Below are 17,463 nucleotides of genomic sequence, written 5' to 3'. Positions count from 1 at the left end.
GACTGGGACCTCCAAGTGTCCCCACAGGAAGCTGGGGTAACTCTTAATATGTACTAGCCACAGGAAGACTGGAAGGGGTGGGGCCTCTTGGTGTGCACTGTCCCTGGAACCAGAGGCTCCGTCTGTAATTACCAGTGTTAATATATGCAATTGTAAACGTCTTGTGCAGCTGTCTGTTCTCTGTCATGCGAGCCTGCAGCTTTCTTTCTCAGAAAGAAATGCAAAAAAAGAATGAAACCAGAAAAGCAAATAAATATAAAGTATTATTTTATTCATATATAGACTACTTTGCTTTTTTATTGTATAACAAATTATTTCTGCTGTATAAGCCCCTTTCTGTAATGCTGTCCCCTCCTTATAACACTCTGCTCTGATCTCTGTGGGGAAGGAGGATTTTATAAGAAATCGGGGTGCATAGAACAGTGTTTTACACAGTTGGGCACTTATAAAATTATCCCCTGTTCATGCACGTATAAAATTACCAATATTCAAAGCATTTATACTCCTAGATGTAGGACTTTAAGTGTGGATTCTATATATGGTACCCAGATTTGGGCGTACTCCTGAGATGTGCATGCAACTTGATTGGCTAACAAGCTGTTAACCATCAATAATTGGATACTAACAACCAATTATTGATGTTTGGCACTGATTATGATTTGTGCACGCATTTGGCTGTACGCTATTCTATAACACTGGATGCCTAAATCCCATAGGGCTAGATTCTATATATGGTGTGTGGAAAAACCCATGCGGAAAAAAACGCCTGGACGTCTGCTCTAAAGTACTCCTAAATTTTATAGAATAGGCTTAAAGTTCCACGTGGTTTATAGAATATGCTGAATGGCTCTCCACACGACCAAATTTGGTTGTGTTCATTTAGGCCACGTTTTACTTGATGTGGTCCTGATGCCTAAACTAGGTGTAGATCAGGTGTATTCTATAATAGTTTTTTTTTTTGTTACATTTGTACCCCGCGCTTTCCCACTCATGGCAGGCTCAATACGGCTTACATGGGGCAATGGAGGGTTAAGTGACTTGCCCAGAGTCACAAGGAGCTGCCTGTGCCTGAAGTGGGAATTGAACTCAGTTCACATAGATTGTAGAAATGCCCACACCCCACCCATGGAATTTAGGAGCATCACATTATAAATACATTTAGCGAGTTGTGCGCATAAATCTCAATGTCAATTAGTGCTGATAATTGCTTAACATCCAATTAACAGCGCAGATTAGCTAGTTAACCAATTTAAATTATGCTCATTGTTATAGAATACGCTTTGATTTCTACATGGAAATTAAGGCGCCCTATATAGAATCTGGGGGATAATGGGCAACCCAAAAGGGGGCTGTGGGCATGGGCGGGCCCGGAGTGTTCCAAAATATTATGCACAGTGTTTATAGAATAATGGGTCAGCACACCCAGCTTGGGCGCCAGGATTTACACCAGGTTTCAGCAGGTGTAGGTCTGTTTTTGAGCACCATTTTATGGAATTCTCTCTCCCCCCACCCCCTTTCACTAAACTTTTAGTGCCTTCATTTATGCAATATACATATAGATGTTCCTAGGGATGGAGAATGGACAGAACAGGAGTGGGATAGGTATTTGTGGGTATGGGTCGTGCATTTGATATACTGTTTTTCTAGGGCACAACCAAACCATTTACATATTGTATACAGGAACTTTCTCTCAGCATCTTATGTTTTTGTACCTTAGGAGAATCTGATAAAACACAAGCATAAAGCTCAAATAGACACAAAAAGGGGCACATTTTGAAAGGACGTCCTGCTCATAAGGTTAAGAAAAAGTCCATCTTGCAGCCATTTTCAAACGGGAAAATACCTGAGGACATCCAAAATGAAGAACCATTTTCCAAATCAAAACATCCAAATTATGAACGTCAAAAGAACCAGAGACAAGGATATCCATCTGGCAGCATTTGTACAAAAATGGCTACATCAACGTCCCTGCAGAGCAGAGGGGCAGCCTAGTGCCCAGGGCACCCGGGTTCATAATCTACTGCAACTCTGTTATTTTAAAAGATAAGCCTTCCAGAGACAGGTACATACTTACTGTACCTGAATGTGTACCACCTCAATAACCCTCAGGCATGCAGGTTTCTTTAACAGATACATTAGGTACATCTCTGTTTCTGGAGGGCTCACAATTTAAAGGTTAAAAAACAAAAACTAGATAGTTGAAATGAGATTTGGACCTGAGTCCTCTGGTTAACAGTCCACTGCAGGGACTACTAGGCTACCTTTCAGACCTGCTTGCTAGTGTGTTCAGAGTGCCCACATTATCTGATGATGTCAGGGAGCTTGTATCCCTTTCCGGTGTCACTTTCAGAGGTGAGGTAGGGGGACAGTAACCATTGGGGGATTAAGGAGGGACCCTCGAGTGGTCAGCAACTCAATCAGGGCACCTGTTTATACCCTGAATGTGATTGAAACAAGTCTAACTTAGGATGCCCTTCTTTTTTGACTTGGACATTTCTTTCTGTTCAATTATTGCTGTTGGACATCCTAAATTTGGACCCTCCCTAAACATTCCCAGAACATGTCCCCTTGCTATTTGCATGAACTGCAGTGTAAGACATCCAGCTTCTGCCTTTCGAAAATTGTAATTTTGATATTTTTGGCAGATGGACATTTTTTGGTCATTTTAAGACATCCATCTGCTATGAAAACGAGTGCCATAATTACTCATGCCTTGGAGCTGAAGTAATTTTGTGCAGATTTTCAGGGAAGTAGTTTTATTAATGCACATAGCCTAAGAACCCTCTGTTAAGCACATCAAAAGAAAATGTGTTACCATTTTTAGGTGTAAGACAGTATGCAAGAAAGTACTGCATCTCTCACAATCAAGATGTCATCAAACTCTAGAAAGATGTCTTTAAACCTGGATAGATCTGTGGTCATGAACTGGTGAAATGTTCTTGGTGTATTTTCTATGCCGAACTGTGGATGTGTAGCATGAAATGCTGTTCACTCCATGTGGAGTGTGGTGCAGCTGTACCTCTTTCATCATTTTCTAAGTGTAAATAGGCCTGGTTCAAAGTCCCTCTGGTCAAAATGATCCTTCCCTAGACTGTCAACACCAGTGTTTGTATGGATGGTACCAGTATTTAATGGTTTGTAATTATGCAATGATTGTAGAAGTGCATGTCTCCATCTCATTTGTCCAATGAAGCAATGGATGTCGCCACTTTGGGAGCCCAGTGGGTTCTGAAGGAGCGTGATGGGCATCTTGTGAAAAGTTGCATTCAGTCTTTGCATCTAGTTTTAATCTCAGTATGAATGAAATCTTGCATGTTTTCAGTTTGATTTGTGTCACTGATGGGTCTATGCCAAGTGCATGACCTTGCATTTCTTAGCATTAAATCTTAGTTGCCAATTATCAGTGTATTATTGGTGCCTAACTTTAAGCACAGCTTATAGAATTTGTCTTTATAGTCAGCGGCACTAAATCTATTTATTCATCACTGGCTGCCAGCCACTATCCGTACAGAAGCCATATTCAGCTGCCATATGGTCAACCTAGACGTTTCGCTTTATGAGGCTTTTCAGGCACTTGGCTAAGGTAGCTGTGCTATTATGATGTGCAAAAGCATACTGCCTACCCTCCAATAAGGAGGTCCTCATTATAAAGCTCATTTTCAAAGCACATCAACTTACAGAGATACGTATGTTACTATGTAAATTTGTAAGTCAATGAGCATGTAAATGTTTAATGTGGCAATTAGCATGCAAGAACTGTTTTTCAATTAACAGTTAATCCTCATTAAAATCCATGTTAAACACCTAACCTGGTTTAGTAACTAGGCCCCTTCAAGAAGGCCTGGGATAACCTTAGCGCCAAAGAAGTTGAGGGACAGCCAGAGATGAACCAAGGGCTATGAAATTGTAAACAAAGCACCTTAGACAAACTGGATGGGCCCTGGAGTTCTTGCCTGCTGTCATACTTATTTGGATCTAGCTCACATCTTTTTGACTCGTAGCACAAGGTGAGTGATATTCAGGTACACTAGGTATTTCCTGTCCCCAGAGGGCTTAAGTTTGTACCTGAGGCAATGGAGGGTTAACTGATTTGACCACTTAGGGGCCACCCCCACCCTCAAAATGGCTTGCCATGCCTTTACCACCTCAGTTTTTGTGGGTCCATCTATGTTCTGCATGTGTGAAGGTTTCTGCTAGAATGTTTTGTCTGTGTAGTGTAGGCATCTGTAACAGTCCATTTTCTACTGTAGTTTTCCAGTAGTAGGTATATTGGTGATCTAGGGCCCAGTGAAATATTTATAGCACTGTCCTGGCACCCTTCCTTTTAACCCTGGGCAAGTCACTTAACCCTTCAATGCTCAAGTGCATGTCCTGTAGAGTCATCACACAAAAACCCATCTGATTTAAAGAGTTTCAGGCAGTTGAAGGAGCATGTGCTGTTCCTAAGCTGATAATCACAAACGTTGCAAGGTTGTTGGAGAGTAAGGAGTTTGTGATATAGAACTGGAGGTGCTAGGTTTATATTGAAATTGTGTCCAATTTTGTAGAGCATCCAGACTTCACTCCCACTCAGAAGAATTTGTTGAATGATGCTATCAGTTATAATCCAGAGGACAGAAAAAAAAAAGTAACAGGAGCCTGCAGAAACGGGACACAGTTCTATTATATTTAACAATTAGTGCAACAAAGCCCATTTCATAAAAAATGAAACGGGCCCTAGGAAGGCTCTCATCTAAGCGAGTTCTCCTCTCTGCCCTCCCATCCGTGTCCCGTGATTATCCCATCCCCTCCATGTCCAGCGATTCTCCTCTGCCCTGCCCTCCCCTTGATGTCCCACGATTCTGTCCTCCCCTCCATGTTGGCAGGCAGGCTGGGCTTGCGTCGCCTCCAGTGTTCCCTCTGTGTCCCGCCCTCCTCTGACATCATTTTGTCTCTACGTGAGGGCGGGACAATGAGAGGGAAGGGAAAGCTGGAGGCGAGCTGATGTCACCACCATGTTACCAGCCCAGCCAGCCAGAGAACCTTGAGGTACAAATTATTACATTAGATTAGATATTCCAATAATAAATAAAACCATGTCCCATTTCTGGAGGGTCCTTGTACTTTTTTTCTGTACTCTGGAGTGTGTTTTTTGTACTTGGGATCCTCTCTGTACTGTTATGCTATCAGTTATAATGGCACTTTTACCTGGTAGCTGAAGCTAGCTGGAGGGGGTGGATTTCTTTATGCATTGAAGGCCTGGTGTCTTAAATTACTAGTTTAAAAGTGGGAGAGGGGGCATGTGATGTGGTGGTGGGCATGATGTGTGGAAATGTTGCTTTGGCTTGCCCCCCCCCCCCTAAATATTTCTGTCTAAAGATCACAAGCAGCAGCAGTAGGATTTGACCCCTGGCTTCCCTGGTTGTCAGCTGGTGGTCTAACCACTAGGCTATTCCTCCACTCGATTGTTGGTTTTGGGGAGCCTCTGCCTTATCTGAAACGCTCTTCAAATGGTCAATGATATTTAGATCTAAAGACTGCATTTTATAATTCAGCTTAAATAGGATATCCTTGTTAGGGGAAAAAAAAAGAGGAGATTGACTCAGAAACCTTCAAAGATCGCCCAACCCTAGTTCATAAACATTGTTTTAATCCGATATTTAATCCAGTGTTTCTCAAGGGCAAATGGCAACAAAGGATAACACTTTTATAAGGTTTAATTTATTAAACTTGATTCTTCCTCTTCTTTTCCAAACGTGTACAAAAATTTCTCTTCTTTACAGATCCACTGACAGTGCACACACCAAAACACAGAATGTCTGAAATTTTAAGCATTCTTTTTTTCATCGTACTCTGGCTTTTGTGACCAGACTCGCCGAATGTTACAGTTTATGAATGACTCTTTTCGGAATTTGTCTCCTGGCAGCAGATTTGCAAACAAAGCCTTAAAGATGCAGCACTAGGAAAATCATATAACGATATTTTAGTTACCAACTGTACACATTCAAGCACTTCTTGCTTAGCTGTTCCCACTATGACTCTGAGTAAACCCTTAGGGCAGCGTTTCCCAAGTCCATTCCTGGAGTACCCCACTTGCTAGCCAGATTTTCAGGATATCCACAATGAATACGCATGAACTTGATTTGCATACACTGCCTCCATTATATGCAAATCTCTTTCATGCCTATTCATTGTAGATATCCTGAAAACCTGATTGGCAAGGGGGTACTCCAGGACTGAACATGGGAAACAGTGCCCTAGGGTGCTGCTCTGCAAACTGTCATTATATCTCTCTCTGATAAGCTTAAAGCACAGATGTGCAGCAGGACACATAGGAAATTATCCCCGAAAGAAATGCTTCAGTCTACAGAGGAGATTTTTTAAATCGTTATTTTTATTCAGTTTTCAAAGTATAATCCAAGTAAAAATACTCCTACTGAAAATTAGTCATCACATGGTCTACTAATCCAAAAATCAAGAAAACAATATAAATAAGGAAATACAAATCATAATGTGATAACCAAACTAGTCCACTATAAAAAAAAAAGGGGAGGCAAGAGATAATTGAGACAAAGAAAAAATTAGATATACTAATTGCCATAAAAATATTCCTTAGAGGAAAGAAATTCCATATCCCTTAGGGAAGGCAGACCCATCACAATTGAGGTTCCTCTATCTTAGCAGGAGAAGCCTGACCAGTAGCCACAATTTTATTGCTTAGAAATAAAGTCAATTGGGATGGATAAAAAAAGATATAGTATGAGATTGGTATTTTACTATACATGTATACTATACATTTACCTTCTGGAAAAAAACCACAGCCCTCCCAGGGCACATGAGGAGAAACTGTCACCATCGCATCTGTGTAGCTTTAGCATCGTCAGGGAAAATTTGGACTTTCAAAGTACAAAAAGTAGACAAATGATATTTAAAATATAATTTAAGCAACCAGTCTCTATCGTAGTCCAAAGACATTGTTACCAAAAGAGTGGAGGAAATAGCTGCCCCTTCTTTAGATGATTCAAGGCAAGCTTGTTAAATCCAAGCTCTCTTGAGATATCGGGGAGAGAGCCTCACTCCTCTCCCCAGTTTCTTTTTTCTTAAAAGCTAGTAAATAAATTCTAGAAATTGGTGGTAGTAATTTGCGAAGGCATTTTCAAAACCTCTAACATATACTGCGTAAACGTCTCCTCAGCTGGTATCCTAGAGAACTTAAGAAAATGTATCAAATCTAAGTTTCTTCTACCCACTTTCCAAATTCTCCAACTTTAAGGCCACAGTTGTCATACCCTTGACTAAAGAGGTTGTAAGAGCAACAGGGCCGCCGAGAAAGGGGGGTGGGGGCAAAATTCACCAGGCCCAACCTCTAAGGAAGACTCAGAGCTGGGGTCTGTCTCTCTCCTGCTCCTGTCAGTACCCGGTTGATTGCAATAACACAATAACCCGGTCTTGGCGCACAGGAGCAAGAGATAGACAGATCGTGGCACTGGCAGATACAGTGATGTAGGGAGAGCGGGCGGTGGCAGCCTGAGAGAGTGAATGAGTAGCAGCGGCAGCAGCTGCTGCATCATGAGTGGGGGGGGGGGGGGGGGGGAGGAACTGGGCCTAGTTTTGACCACACCCAGAAGAGGCACAGACCCCTCTTGAGTTGGAAGGGCTGCAGATTGTAACTTATTGCCGACCGGAGAACTTCCTGATTCCACCACACCACTGCAGTCTTGTGTGGTGGTTTCCACAGGAGCCTCAGCTGCTGGGTGGCACATTGATGACATCACACTGTTTCTGGGCCTGACGGGGTTCCCTCAGTGGCCCATTGTCACAGACCAACTGGATCCATCGGTGGAACTCATACCTTGGAGGACAGCGAGACACTGCTATCCTGGAGTAGGGAGGCAGATGCTTGCAGCAGATCCCCGGTAGGTGTTGCAGCTGCAAAACCTTCCAAGATTGTCTAAATCAGATGAGAAGAAGTAAGAGCCACTGGGGATGCAGGAAAAACCCTCTCATGGCGTTTCATAGCATCTTGCAGGTAATGCAGGAGGAGCAGCTAAACATATCTTTCATCTAGGGTGCCATCTTGCCCAAAGGAGATATTTAAAAGAAGGGCGCAATCCTATAAATGCCCAAGTAAATAATACATTAAAGGGAACCTACAAATAAGACCTAAACTAAGATGACAACCAGCAGGCCATCAGATCTTTTGAAGGTTTTGAGGAGCACAGCTGTTTTAGAGATCTTAGGCATGTGCATGTCATAGAAAAAACTTTATATAATCACCGCTCCCCCTCCTCCCCGATATTTCCTTTTGCTAACTTCTCTACAGGGCTCCTTCTGCTTATGTCATACTCTCCGCCCATCTGGCACATGACAAGAATGGGAATAGAAACTAGCATTAGCACAGTTGAGGGTAATTCTTTGCAGGTCACCCAAAGTTATGTAGCTACCCCCGAATTTCTATATACGGTGCTCTGAATTGCGTGAGCAAATCTGGACGCACGTCTGATTTGTACACATAACTTAATTCATTAATGAGCCAATCAGCACCGATAATTGGGCAATAACAAGCAATTATTGACACTAATTGACAATAATTAGAATTTACACATGATCTTTTTAGGTGTATTCTATAAAGAGTTGCACATTTAAGTTTTCTTGTCTACTGTTCTATGCTCTTCATGGCGATTGTCTTGAAAGTTTGTTGTCCCATTTTGAATTTCCAAGTTCTTCTAGAAGCAGAAGAATTTTAAATTGTTTTCCTTTTATATTTCCTTCTGCTAAATGTGTGAAGAGGCTGAGGCTCTGTGACATGCTTCTTGCTTACCAAGCCCCTAAAATTTGGCGTTCATATACTACATGTCTTCTGCATAATTCAGAGTATATATATCTTAGAAAGATGCTTAAAACTGCTCATTTTAAGGATTTCCTTACTATTTCTGGTTAAGCTTTTTTTTTTTTTTTTTAATTCTTTTTAAATTTCCTTCATTAAAGATGTAGAGATCTTAATCTTATTGTAAATGGCTTTGAACCAATTTGGTGTCAGCGGTATATAAATTGAAAACTGTAATAAAACTGTAAACCCTAGTGTGCAAATCCGAAAAGGGGGCATGGCAATGGAAGGGGCATGGGTGAGTCAGGATGTTCCTAAAATGTATTCATGTTGTTATAGAATTAGCAGGATTCGCACCTAATTTACACGTGGAGATTTACACCAGGTTTTCATTGGCATAAATTGTCATGCCTAAATGTAGTCACAGTTCCCTGCGCTAAGCGCTATTCTATAAACTGTGCTTAACTGTAAGTGTGGTTTATAGAACAGCGCTAAGTATTATCTTTTTGGCTATGATTTTTTTTGGATACCATACCCGGGCCGCTACACAATAACACCAAGAAACATAATGGACTCACCCCAACTCTCCCTCTTCCTGCCTAATGTTTCACCAGTGTATCTACCATATATAGGGTTACCATATGTCCGCGGGCAACCGGGTTGGTTTTGCCAATCTGCCCATTTGTCTGGATTTCTGGACAAACGGGCAGATTGCTAGCCTCCCCTCCCCTTACTTACTACTGCCCTGGTGGTCTAGTGACCTTTTCCACCTTCGGGGCAGGAAAGAGCCCCCTCTTTCCTGCACGGAGTGCTGCCCTGCATGCATCCTTCCTGTTCCTGATCTCGGCAGCGATTCAAAATGGCCACCAAGAGTTGACATGACCTTGCGAGACTTCAACTCTCGGTGGCCATTTTGAATCGGCGCCGAAATCAACAACAGGAAGGATGCATGCAGGGCAGCACTCCAGGCAGGAAAGAGGGGGCTCTTTCCTGTCCCGGAGAGGTCACTAGACCACCAGGGCAGTAGTAAGGTAAGGGGAGGGGGTGACGGGGAGGGGGATTGACGGGGTGTGTGACGGGGGGGTGGAATGTGACAGGGGGCAGAGCGAGGGCGTGAAAGGGGCGGGTGGGGTGTGAAAGGGGTGGGGCATGTGTCCTCCTTTTTGGGGGACAAAATATGGTAATCCTAACCATATATGAACCCTATTCTACCACAACCACACCTTGTACTTGTGCACACTCTGTATTTGTTCAGACCAGAACCGGCGATCGCCACTACGGTACTACGTTAGCCACATTGAGCCTGAAAATAGGTGGGAAAATGTGGGATACAAATGTAACAAATAAATATCTAGTCCCTAAAGTATGCACGCCAAGTGTGAATTCTATCATGGCAGTTATGTGCTTAATTGCCCTTATAGAAATGTAGGGCTTTGTTTACTAAGCTGTAGGCACACTAAAAATTAGTGTGCACTAATGCTAGAGACACCCTTATATTCCTATGGGTGTCTTTAGCGTTAGCGCATGCTATAAAGTTATCGAGCCTACAGTGCGGCTTAATAAATAGGGCCCCTAGTGTTAAGTCTGCAGTTAGGTCTAGGTACAAGCATTTATGAGCTTTAGGTACGGGCTCTATGGTGAGTGTAGATGTACCAAAATGTGGAAGTTGGATGCATAACTGGTAGTATTCTAAAAACTTAGCGTGTAGCTTAATTGCTCCTTTCACAGTTTCACACTATAGAACTTAGGGCTGCCATTACAAAAGAGCAATGTAAGTGCAGTTGTATGCTTAACTGCAAATTAATGCCAATTAAGTCTAATAATTGCCAATTATTGGTTGTTCATGTCAATTCACACCAAATTAGCCAATTAAGTTACATGCATAAGTGGCAGTATTCTGTAACCTGCGCAGACAATTTTGCATGCTAAGAGTGAAAATGTGCGCACAAGATTAGAGAATTAGAGGGGTTTAAAAGAAGGTCGGCAAGGTGCATGCCGAGCAGCCACACATAACATGGCGGCTGCTCCCCGACCCGAGCAACCCTTTCCTTCCGGCTTCCCCCCCGACAGTCTGGATGATGTAGCAGGGAACCCTGCCCGTCATTGGTTGGAAGGCCGGAAGGGGGCGAGGCTTTGGGGGGGGTGCCCCCATGCACCGCTTAAGAGCTGCCGACGAGATGAGGGGAGTCTCTTTGTCGGCAGCGAGCGGTCTCTGGGATGTGCTGGAACAACAGGCGAAAGGAAGATCGCCCGCTTCAGGCAAGGGACAGGAACATTCTCTGCTGGCAGACTAATCACCTCGCTGGTTATACATGGCAGGTGGGACTCTGGTCTGGGGTGCAGTCCCAAGCAGACGGATGCGCGGCCACGCTGGGGGCGGAGTCAGGGCTGGCTGCAGCGTGGGCGGTGATGCTGGCTCTCTAGCTGGATAAGCATGGCGGAGGGCTGAAGCATCTGCAACGTCAAACCCAAGGCTCGGGTGCTTCCTAGGGATTGTTTAATGTGTTGTCAATAAAGCTGTGGCCATTTATTCCCAAAATCTATCTCATGCCTGGTCTGTGAGTGCTTGAGGGGTAAAAGCGAGGAAGGGGGCGAGAGAGTGTGCAGCCTGCCTATGTTATGCTAGTTGTATTCAGGTGGAGACTGGGAAATGCCTGTCTTGCAGGCTGATGGGGTTATTTCACCCATAAGTCAAGCCTATTCCTCTTCCTTCCCATCACTCATCACTTCCTGTCGGACCAAATTAGCCACCATGACTGAATAGGAAACCTACAGTAGAGGGCACCCCAACTGCTGTTTCACCACTTTCAGTGGTCTATGTGATGGAGAAAGGAGAAATTTGCAGTGCAAGCAGAAGAGTGAGACTGGAATGTGATAGAAATAGGAATGTGGGAAGTACAGAGGACAGAATGGTCCAGAAGGAAAAGCAGAGAGAAGAGGTGACTTGAAAGGAGAAAAGCAGGGCAGAGAAGAGTCAACAGTAGCACCAAATGTGGTGATTGAGCTTTGCTTATTTGAGGTTAGTTTCCCTACCCGTTAATTGTCCTGGAGTTGGGTTGGTTGGTTAAGCTTAAGCCACCTTCATTAGTTAAATAAATAGAGGAGAGTGAGAGAGTTGCAGCCCCACCTCCCTGTTAATGTCAGAGAAGTCACAAGAACAATGCTTTGTGACCCTATTGTTCCTGTGTTTCACTCCCCACAAAGGTCCGATCCACCGCACTGTTTACCCAGCCCCACATGAGCAAACTTTCTCTCCAGAAAGGAAAGTTATTTCTTATGCAGACTGTAGATAGGTGAAGTTGCAGCTCTGAGCCGTGACAGAAGCACTATAGATCCAGAAACCCTGCACCTCTTCAGCTGCTAATGATGAGAACCTGATCTGTTTCTATTATAGGAAAGAGACAAGTTGATATAGTGGACGTCTGCTATTCTCACAACTTACTTTCCTACGTATAATGGAGTCTTGCTGGCAAAGGCTTTAAAAAGTACTATAGTAAGAACTCATGATATAGAAATTCCCTGACAGGACTCCTGTTATACTATTATTGCTAGTGGTTATTTATAGAGAAGTACAAGTAATACACAGAGCAGCCCATAGATGAAGCAGGATGTGGGGCAATGCGGAGAGACTCACTGTGGGACCTTGTCATGACTGAAGGTGAGTGAGCCCTTGACTGTAGCCGGGCAGGCAGGTGTCAGAAAAGCCCTGGCTGATGGTAGGCGAGTCTCTTCAAGAAGGGTGGTTGGTGGCCCTGAAAAGGACTTTTGGGGGGCAAGCCTGGCAAAACCAGGACCTGGAGTGGCTCTGCTGAATGCAGGACTGGAGACAAGACATTGAGGCAGGGCTGGACTGGGGACAAGATGCCAGGGCTGGCGTTAGGGGTGGGCAAACAGGGCAATTGCCCTGAGTCTCCATGTCACTGGGGGCCCCAAACCTGCCTGAAGTCGAAAGAGGGACAATCTGCAAGCAAGCTTTGGGTCCCCCTCCCTAGCATCTGCTCTGGGCCCCATCATGTCTAGCACCGGCCCTGCACGATGCTGAGGCAGGGCTGGATTTGGAGACAAGATCCTGAGGCAGGGCTGAACTAGAAACAAGATGCTGTGCAGGAACACCGACGCAGGCAATCGTTGTGAAGGTGAGGCAGAGAGGGTTCAGCTTCCTGAAATGGTCCCGGGCCGATGATGTCCTTGGGGCACTGTGCTTTGCTATTAGTGGAATGCCTCAACGGGGTTCCCCTTGGTGCACACCTAATCACATAGGCTCCTGTTGGTGTTTTGCAAAGTCCGAGGTGTGGGGCGCAAAGGGTGCCCCAAAGAGCAGGAACTGAATGCACACCCCAGAGGAGAGGCCGGCAAACCTCTGAGAGAGCTGCGGGGCGGTCCATTGGAGCCCCAAGGTAAGTCAGGGGAGCAGGAAAATGGCAGCACCTACAGGAGGAGGGAGAATGAGCTAGTGCCTCCTCCTGTTTGAGACTACAGTCACTTTTTTTAAGGTATGAGGGGGCTTGGGGGGATACAGGACCCCACAGGGCTAGCCTTCAGCGGGGGAGGCTGAGGCAGGCCTGGCAAGCGGTAGCTCCCTTGTGTTTGGGGGGGGGGGGGTAGGGGGGGCCTGGAAGCAGGCCAATGCATGCTGAGCAGTGTCTCCCCGTTCCTCCCCAATACCCTGGCAGGCCCTATATGCCAGATCCAAACTGGCATAGGGTTTGCCATGGGAGTAGTGCCCTTGTTTGCTGAACTGCCCGCTGAGCATTGGGGAGGAATATTAGTGGCCCTGTTTAGCATGCATTTGCATGCTATTAGCATTCAGAGCCAGTGAACTCATTATTTCATGTGCTCACCAGCTTTGAACATTTTGCGGTAGCAAATATGGGCGCTAGTCCTGCGCCAATGGCCTCTAGCACCCGCATTTGCTCTTGAGCATCTGCCTATCAATTCTTTAAAAAGGTTTCTTTATACTGAGACGACCATTTTGTGCACGAAATTTTGTGGATTCTGAGGTTCTGCACACTCTTTATCATGCACATCTTACATCGCAAATAGATTACTGCAATGTTGTCAATGCAGGGATTTCGCTAAGCAATCTTAAACACCTATAAGTGCTGCAGAATACAGCGGTTTGTGTATGGTTTTTTTTGTGCAGTGCAAAACAGAGGGATCATGTTACGCCTCTGTGAAATTACACTGGCTTCCTATTAAGTCTCAGATTCATTTTAGAATTCTTATTTTGACTTTTAAGATTTACATAATGGTACACTAGATTATCATTCTGCCTTAACAGTACCTTCGGCATCTCCTCGTCTGTTATGGTCTCTTAATGGCCGGAGATGAGTTCTACCTGGCCCTCCTCGGGCACAGTGGGAGTCTACGCATCATAGTGCTTTTTCCTGGCCAGTGCTTTTGGAATAGTTTATGGAGTGGAGGAGTAGCCTGGTGGTTAGTGTAGCAGACTTTGAGCCTGACATCCTGGGTTTGAGTCCCACTGCAGCTCCTTGTGACTCTGGGCAAGTCAGTTAACCCTCCATTGTCCCAGGTACAAAATAAGTACCTGTATATAATAACCACAGAAAGGTGGTATATCAAGTCCTTTTTCCCTTTCCTTTCTGAGATTAGACATGAATTATTCACAATTCAAATCTAAATTGAAGACCTATTTGTTTCAAGAAGATCTTGGGGTTACTGTGATGCTGGATGACAGGTGATAACTAATATTAACATACTTTTTATATTTTTATTTAGAATGTTGATTGAATGATGTCTGGAATTAATGGCTCTTTCCTGTAAATAATTGGGAGTTCTTTTCTATTTATTTTATTTTAAGCTTTAATTGTACATTGCCTAGATTTAGTTATGACCAAGATTGGCGATTCAGCAAATTTTCAAATACACATAAACATATTACTGGGACAACATATGAGAGAGGATCTAGACAACAGCAGACAGCATCTGAAGCTTTGTATAAGTTCCCTGATAAGAACTGGGTGGGTGGGTGGGTAGGAGGAATAAGCCTATGCATGACAGATTCTGGAGAGGAAAGAGTAAGGAGGGAGGTTGTATATGATGGCTCCCTGATGAGGGTCAGGAGGACAAGAAGAGGGAGAGAGACTTTGCATAATGCCATCCTGATAAGAGACATGTGGGAATGAGGAGAGGGCTGGACACCATGGCACCACAGTGAACACCAAATGAGCAGAAGGAGATATGTGAAAAGAATGGAAGTAGGAAGTCATGTCAGGACAAAATTAACATATAAAAAAACATGCTTAAACTTCTGCATGGAGCCTGTCCCTGCACTCAGCCTTTGCTACTTCTGAGAGACTCCAACCTAAGTTGTCATCAGAAGAGGCCCCTCCCCCCTTTCCCAGGCATCGTGGGAAGTGGGCGCTTTCACCAATAGCAAACAGTGAGTAAAAAGCTTTTCAAAGGCCAGACCATGCAGGCTTAGAATCACAGAGCCTCAAGCTCTCTTTTCTTTCTAGCTATTTCAGAATCTCCCACTTGAAGGTGGAGTAGGTGTGCTCTCATGGGAAATGTGTGGAGCTCCACCCGCCCTCTTCCACTGCCACAGGTCAACAGTGACACAAAGGCTGAGGAAAGACGGGACAGTCAGGAGCTGCACAGAACAACATGCTTCTCTTTCCAGTTTACAGAGAACACCTAGTGCCTAGGTCACCCTTCTAAAGAATTCATTTGAACCCCCTAAACACATGCACACACAGCCCTCTCTCATCAACCTAAAACAACAGGCAAAAATACCCAGAGGAAAGATAAACATCACCAGGCAACTTGAAGCAGAGAGTTAACCAAACAAAACTTCTCCTAGGTTACTTCTTTCAAAACAAGATTGAGAGATGGGACCAAAAGTTAAGACATGGGCCAGGAGAACTCCTTTGATGCAAGTCCATAGCCCTCTACTACTGACCCACCTCTTCAATGCTGCGTTCGGCACCTAACTCTTAGTGTTCAGTAAATCTAGACTGCCCCAATTTGACTGCCCCTATCGGACTGACCGTTCACTTGTCTTTTAGATTGTAAGCTCTTTGAGCAAGGACTGTCCCTTTATGTTAAATTGTACAGTGCTGCGTAACCCTAGTAGCGCTTTAGAAATGTTAAGTAGTAGTAGTATATGTGACCCTGGGCAAGTTGCACGATCTCCCTTCCTTGTTCATGAGGTTTTCCTGGTCAGGCTGAGTTTGCCCGCCTGGACTTGTACTTCAGAGTTTCCTAGGGTACTCAGTGGCTCAGCTTGCCTGGGACTCAGCAACCCTAAAGCTATTTATGATACACCCTGCACAGAAGTCATTGATCTCATACCCCCCAAACAAGTCTTGTGATCATCATTAAATCGTGCTGTAAGGGCTTCTTGCTAGAACGAGCTGTTCTGTGCTCCCAGGTTGTTTGCTATGAGCAGCAGCACTGTCACAGTCCACCCTACCTGATGTAGGCTGGTATGATACACCTTCACTGAGCCTCTGCATACACTGGAAATTCCTCTGCCTGCAGCTTAAAGAAATGCAGAAAAGCAACCAAAATTTGCACATATATGGAGTGCTGGCAAAAGAATGAACAATAGTGCTGACTGCCCCTCTGCCCATCTTATGCCGTTGTAACACAGTAGATGGCAGAAGGTAAGAACGAATTGGTTCATCCAGCTTGCCCATTTTTCTTTCTCTCTGGTTACGTTGTTTATAGACCATGTTCCTTGAACAGAGTTCAACCCAAAGTGATTTACTGCAAAAAATAATTCAAGTATTATTACTTGTATAATAATGTAATACATCACAATGACCCATCAAACATACATTTTAACTGGTGAACATAAAGGCTCCCATTGCTTTTACTCAGCCCTGTTCGTTCCACTGTCTTCTATATCTGCCCCAAGCATGCTTAGTTTCATTACACAATAGGCCCCCATCCTCTTCACTGGAGGGGCTACTGTAGGCCTTGAGGTCTTCCATTTTGGTTCTTACAATAATCCCTTCCATATCTTACCACCAAATTTTGTGATAACCAAACAGCAACCTAAACTGGCAGGACTACTGTCCAAACATTTAGCCTCCTGTGCTCATTGATGTCCTGGTTCCATTCTTGCTTTCTTAACCATTTTCTTTCTCTTGGCAACTCTCTTTCAAAGCTGTGGTGTTATGTCTTTCTTTATATGGATAGTACCCAGCTGATTCACAGACACACACGAGACACCATCCTTGGACAAATGTTCTGGATAGCCACAGTGAATATGCATAAGATAGACTGGCATGCAAATCTATCTCATGCATATTCATTCTGGATATCATGAAAACACAATGGGACTGGGTTATTTATTTATTTATTCCATTTGTACCCCACATTATCCCACCTTTTTGCAGGCTCAATGTGGTTTACAGAGTGTTGTAATGATATAATCGTTACATGGTTTGAAATACAGTCGGTAGTAAGCTGAAGGTAAAGAGGGTTTAGATGGCGGGTGTTAGGTAAGGTCGTGTGAGAGGTGGTTTTTTTTTTATGTACTTGGGTGGTTTAAGGAATGGTTTATTGGGTTGAGAACCCCTTCTGTAGATGTAATCTCAGATTAAATCCCCAGATATCAGAAGCCTTCTGGTTCATGAGGAAGAGTTCTGACATCTGCCTTGCCGTCCATTTTCAAAGTACCCCAATTT

The 17,463-nt window shown here is 44.1% G+C and overlaps 1 protein-coding gene across 1 annotated transcript in view; it reads left to right on the top strand.

The window, feature by feature from the left end:
* PACSIN1 (protein kinase C and casein kinase substrate in neurons 1) overlaps positions 1-7,518 on the top strand; it is a 146,897-nt gene extending 139,379 nt beyond the window's left edge. The window contains exon 13 of the transcript XR_003944068.1: positions 7,506-7,518. The gene's annotated coding sequence lies outside the window, so the exon portion shown is untranslated. The remainder of the gene's footprint in view (positions 1-7,505) is intronic.
* Positions 7,519-17,463: the final 9,945 nt, after the last annotated feature.

Source organism: Microcaecilia unicolor, chromosome 12 (genome assembly GCF_901765095.1).
Source record: "Microcaecilia unicolor chromosome 12, aMicUni1.1, whole genome shotgun sequence".
In the NCBI taxonomy this organism is placed as follows: Eukaryota; Metazoa; Chordata; class Amphibia; order Gymnophiona; family Siphonopidae; genus Microcaecilia; species Microcaecilia unicolor.
The sequence above is the reverse complement of the archived record's forward strand: the minus strand, read 5'-3'. Positions and strand labels throughout refer to the sequence as shown.